This window comes from Mustela nigripes, chromosome 5 (assembly GCF_022355385.1).
Source record: "Mustela nigripes isolate SB6536 chromosome 5, MUSNIG.SB6536, whole genome shotgun sequence".
NCBI lineage: Eukaryota > Metazoa > Chordata > Mammalia > Carnivora > Mustelidae > Mustela > Mustela nigripes.
The window spans coordinates 93452065-93458064 of NC_081561.1; the positions used below are offsets into that span (position 1 = coordinate 93452065).

Below are 6000 nucleotides of genomic sequence, written 5' to 3' on the forward strand. Positions count from 1 at the left end.
ATTAGGAACAGCTTTATTCTAATAAACTTGAAAAATCTAAATAAAATGAGTAATTTACTGACAAAACATAAATGAATAAAATTTATTTTCTTAGCAGTCATGCTACATGTAGTTTTTAATTTAAGTAAGATTAAATAATATCATAAACTCAGCTCCTCAGTCTCACTGGCTACACTTTAAGGGCTGAGCAGCCATATGTGATTAGTGGCTACTATACTATACAGTGCAAATACAAAACATTCTCAAAATTGCAAAAAGGCTATCAAGTAGTGCAGGTCTAAGTCAATTATGAGAATTCCGCTTCCTTAGGTGGTGCCTCCTTTATGAATGCACAGGTAATAAAGTATAAACACTCTCTTACTATGGTTAACTATAAGCATCTTACCTCCTATATTACCTTGGAAGAATAATACAGGAGGCCTCTCATACTCTATGTGTTTATCTTTGTCCAGTTCTCAACAGAATTATAACCTAGAATACTGGAATTTGGTCATTCTGCTGGGACTTTGAAAAGCTCAGCTATATCAGCTTATTAGTTAACTATGGCCACATATAGGCTGTATAACATACCACTCCAAAGCTCAATGTCCTGAGATAGCAATCATCAAGAATATGGATATGAGGTAGGAATCACATAATCTACTACAACAAACAAAATATTAATATTAATAACATGACAATTATGGAACTGTTCACTCTAAAAGCCCCAAAAGCAACTGGCTAGAGAGTCTCACATCTGCAAAGCAATGTGATTTATAGGAGAAACGATTCTAATGCTAGCTTTGGCATTTACTAACTGTGTGGCATAGAAATAGTTATCTTTAAAAAAAAAAAGAAATAGTTATCTAACCTCTCTGTGCCAGTTTTCTCATTTCTAAAATGCAGATGATAGGATTATGCTTAGAAATAATGTAAGTGCAACAGTACAGTTAACAGAGATTTAGCATATATTCAGTGAGTGGTAGCTGCTATCACCATCATCTTCAGAACTATGTATTATATTTATAATAACTAAACTTTAAAGTGGCAGGATGGAGGACCATATATCTGTGTGTCTCAAACTCGACTGCACATTAGAATCACCTGGGGGAATTTTTAAAAATCCTGATGCCCAGGTACTATCCTAGCAATTAAACCAGAACTGAGCACACATTCATGAATTTAAAAAAAAAAAAAAAAACAAACTCGTTCCAGCTGACTCTTTTCTTAAGGGATTTCTATCCAGGGATAACTTCTTGAACCAAGAAGATATTATTTGATCAAAACTACTTATAACCATAATGTTAACTTGCAGCTATTAAGTCATGTATTAGTAAAATTCTATACATTTCTAATAACATTCCAAACCCTTCTGGTGTTCTTCATACCGCGAGTCCCACTTTTGACAACTCTACTTCTTATTCCTCCCTCTTAAATATCAGAGTTTGGTGAAACACTAGTTGCAGTTTTTAAATATGGACCACACTTTAATTGTCCTACATTTAAATGTACAAAGCCTTTTCCTTGAAATGCCCTTTCGCACTTTTCTACCTGTTGCTGTCCCAATCTTCCCCAGAAAACCTTCCATGACCAGGTGTACTGCATTAAGGGCCCTTCCTCCTCTATCCTAAATGCTATACTGTTCTAACTGTACGACTTTGAAAGCCATGAAAGCTGGGCAGCAACTGTATCCTACTCATCACTGTACCCCCAATGGCAGGTCAGTGCCAAGATGGAAATGACATACAAAAAAAAGGTGAAACAAATATCTCTAACTTCCTGAATACCTAATAACCTCCCTCTCTTTAAGATGTTTCTTTTTAGATAAGTCTCTTAACCATATTCTAGAAAATTACAGGTAATGTGAAATTATTCTTTACTATTTCTGGCCCTGAATGAGACAGAGAGCTGGCTGACCCATATCTTCAAGAGAAAATAAAGATGGGTTATTAGAAAAATAAACACAAATTGTTGTTACTAAAACAATATAACAAATGATTACCAATTAAACTTAGATTCAGATTTTTTTCCTTCTAAATTATTACCTCTTCATTAAAAGACACACACAAATCCTGACTTACAACAAATCCATGGTAGGCCTGGATCTAGAATTTAGGAACATTAAGAAGTATTCATCTGCCACACTGCTGCCCAAGGTGAGCCTTGCGCAAACAAAGCCCAATCATTCCGGATTAGTGAAAAGCTCCTAATGATCTAGCATTAACACAATCTTTCCATAGTAGTAATTTCAGGAAGATGAGAGTATTTTCATCTACTGAACCAAAATATGTTAGTCACATAAACTTTAAAAAATGCCCGCGGAAAAAGCTTTTTGACCAGCACATTCCATTTCCCCAAATCTTTGTAGGCTGAACTCTTAATAAAAGGTTTGTTTTAATAATTCTGCAAATGTAGTTCTTAGGCTTGGACAAAGAAGACATATAGATATAGTAGCATCTTTCAAAAGTAAGCTTCTATTCTCAACTGCTAGTTCACTGGCTAACTTGACCTGGGAAGCTCTAGGAAGCACAAGGTACCCAGTACAGGCACGCTTTTCTCACTGATGCTCAACAATACTGTTTCAAGCATGGTTTCTGATCATAAACCAATGAGTCTTTCTGGTAACAGTACAAATATTATGGATCATTTCTATTCATGGGAGTTTAAACAGTGTTGCTACCAACATCCAAGAAAATAATTTTAAAGAGCTATAGTGACTTTAAAATTATTGAATTTCATTCAGTTAAAGCGTTAAGGTACTTTAAATACAAGTAGGAAAATATCAAACACCTAGTTTTCCTACCCCCTGGGTCACGTAAAGTCACTTAGAAAAAAGGCACGAGCTTAATGGCCATTAATTCATAGTACTAAATCTGAAAGTGACAGTCAATCATCAAAATAACACATCATTGTTCATAAACTAGCAACGATCACGGAGTCAAAATGGACCACGTACAAGGACGGTTTTGAGAGCGAAAAGTAATTAATCTGACTCCAAAGGTAACTGAGAGCTTGCAGACTAACTTGGAAGCCTCGCCTCCCTTTTACCACATTACAGCCCCGCGCACCCAGAAGCGAGGCAGCTGCCCAGATCCAGCCTCCAGGGGCGTGTGTGACGAGTGGTGAAACCCAGTCGGTTTTCTTCCGAAACTCAGCAGCGGTTCACGGAGTCCGAGCGGGGCTGTCAGCGCCAGATCGCTCCCAGCAGGCCGGGCAAACAAGCTACCCGCGAGGCCGGGGAGCGCGACGGCAGTCCCTGGGACGCAGGCCCCAGCCCCCGAGGAGAAGCACAGCCTCCTTTCCCACGGCCCTTTCTTCTCCCCGGGGAGCCGTGGCAGTTCGGCGGCCCCCAAGTCTGGGATGGGAATGGGTCGGGGAAACTCGTGCTGCGTTTCCCCCTCAGCCCTTTGGCTTCCTGGGCTCCAGAACAACCACGTCTTCCCTTCTCGGGACCTCAATATCCGTCTGCAGGCGTCTTCAGTCCCCGACCTCTGACCCCTGACCCTCCATCACCCAAGCGCCTACCTAGGCAGGTTCGCCAAGCTTCTTGAGCCTTTATGTCCCAAGCTCCGGGGCTCTTCTAAAGTCCCCGCAGGTCCCGGGCGCGCATTCGCCACCCACCGAACACCCGCCTCAAATGGGCACGCGCGCTTTACGCTGGTTTGTGTTGGGGTTCCCGGGGGGCCCAGAAACCACAGCTCCCAGCCGCCGGGTGCGCGCTGGAGCGTGGGGTCAAGATGAACGCGCACGTCGGAGCGCCCCGCCCCTTTTCTCCGGGAATGGCTTCAGGAGTCTCTTCTGCGCAAGTCCACATGGTTAAAGTCTATTGGAGGATACAGTTGGAATCTCGCGATAACGCTGCTCCGCGACATTAGTAGTACAGGATTGGCTGGAACTTTTAAGGAGGAGGCGGGAGTCTAAGCAGATATGAGGTGTGGGCGGGGCTCCCCGGAAGGGGCGGAACTCCGCTTGAAGCGAGTGACGGGGGTGGTTGGTGGAGTTGGTAAACAGGCAGACTATAGATAGAGTTCTAAGACGCGCTTTGTTCATTACTTCTAGAAAGCTGCAGCTACCTGGGTACGGATGAAGCTTATCTCTCTCAGAACAGTTATCTTAAAAGACTTTTCAGGGAAATGTGAGCAAACGGTTTAAGAGAAGAGGAGACAAAAACTACGTATATTGTGCTGGGACTGGCCTTTCAATATCTCACCCCCACCCCTAACCCCAAGCTGAGAGGTAGCCTCTTTCTCATGAATGGAAACTTATGTTTAGTTAATTTTGGGGTAACTCTGAGAGGCTTCAGGTCCAAAAACTTGTAAAATGACCCCCAGGAAACATCAGTCACTCGATACAATGAGTACCTGCTACGGACTCACCATTATGCTGAAAAGGGGTGTCTTGGCTTGGGTAAGCTCAGAAGCACAAAACTAAGTTCTTGCCTCAGAGAACATCCGTTGTAATTGCAGAGAGAGTTCAGAGGGGTCCATATCCTAACTAATACAGAACCTCCTCACAGACCTCTAAGCCCGAAAGAAGCCATTTACATAAACCAAACCCTGTAAAGTTTGGTGGAAATCAGTTATCCCAGGCTTCATGAGTATTACTTTAAATAAAAAGTTAATACTGATGATAGGAGCAGTGGGCAAGCATACTCCTCAAAGGGAGAACGATCATGTTACTAAGTACAAAGTGATGGGCCCTGTCTTTGGAAGTGCAATTTGTGAAGCATTTAAATGTATATTGAGCTGTAAAAGGTTATCTTTGATAGTTTCATGTAACTTCTTACCATGCGAACAGGAAATTGAGCTCAGAGTTTGAGTGAGTTTAGCTGAATGCCAGGCAAAAATTTTAAAAAATAAATAACAGCATTGTTTCATCAGCCACCTTAATTGGGGTAATCTCTATAGACATACTTACTATTAGCCTGTGCAAAATAGTAAACTTCGGATTCAGTTGTAAGTGTGCAGAGATGCAGTTTCAACTATCTATATACTATGACTCAGTAGTTACAGTTAAACAAAATTCTTCCTCCTGAATGTTCCAATGGTGGGTTCAATCCTTTATTTGCAGAGTGAATGCTGTGTATATTTTTTGAAAAATTTCTCTGTGGAGTAACGTGTTTCAATATTAGAATAACCAGAGCTAATTTTAGAAAACATGGTTCATTTTTGCACTTTAGCTCTCTGGGAGCTCCCAGGTGTGAAACATCTGTTCGCCCCTGACAAAATGGAGGTCATCCACCTATTAGATCCTAATGATCTAATACTATCTCACAAATATAACCAAAATATAAACGAATGAGTGAACACTCAGTGTTCATAGACTTCAGCTGCTGCTTCTTAAAACTATAAATGTGATGAGAATCAGACGGCTTGTTTCCTGAGTGGTCTTACTAGGCCAAAGCTATACATCCAGTTCCTTTTGGTAAAAGTAGCTTTATATAGCCGTACCCTAACTCAAGTTTTCTTTTTGGAAATGAACAAGTTGTTCTTGAGGAGGACTGGTTGAGAGAGAATAGGTGAATTAATGCAAATTTAACTCCCTTTTTGGGTGAAACAGGATAACTGATGATATATGAGCAGAACTTTATATTTTGCAAAGCTCTTTCATGTTTATTTTTTATTTGATTCTTAAAATGATAATATGAGATATTTAAAATTCTCATTTTACGGAAGAGGACTCTGAGAGTCAGAGAAATTTGGTGATTTGCCACTATTTAGCTCTGAGAGACAAGAGGACATAGAACTCCTCTTTACTATTCTGTCTAGGCTGTTTCCTCTTACTACTAAGTCATATAGTTGTCTATCAAATAAGAATAAGCAATTTATCACCAAATTTCCTATGTTGGCATGGGAAAAATGAAGTCAAGAGGTTTGTAATTATTTGGTCACAGCAGGCTATGTATATCAATAATATAGATAAGTCAGGTCCAGGACTCTTTTTTCCTTAATAGATCATTAATACAAATGCTTGAGAAGTGTATTCTATATTCTGCTTGCTTTTACGTGCTCTCCATAAGTG

General features: G+C 40.5%; 1 protein-coding gene across 5 annotated transcripts in view; it reads right to left on the minus strand.

Annotated features, from left to right (window-relative positions):
• SHPRH (SNF2 histone linker PHD RING helicase) overlaps window positions 1-3694 on the minus strand; it is an 87584-nt gene extending 83890 nt beyond the window's left edge. For 4 of the 5 annotated variants that reach the window (XM_059400890.1, XM_059400892.1, XM_059400893.1 and 1 more), the window contains exon 1: window positions 3505-3694. The gene's annotated coding sequence lies outside the window, so the exon portion shown is untranslated. Of the gene's footprint in view, window positions 1-3047; window positions 3467-3504 lie in introns of those variants that run through there. The other variant, XM_059400891.1, reaches the window with a different exon arrangement.
• Window positions 3695-6000: the final 2306 nt, after the last annotated feature.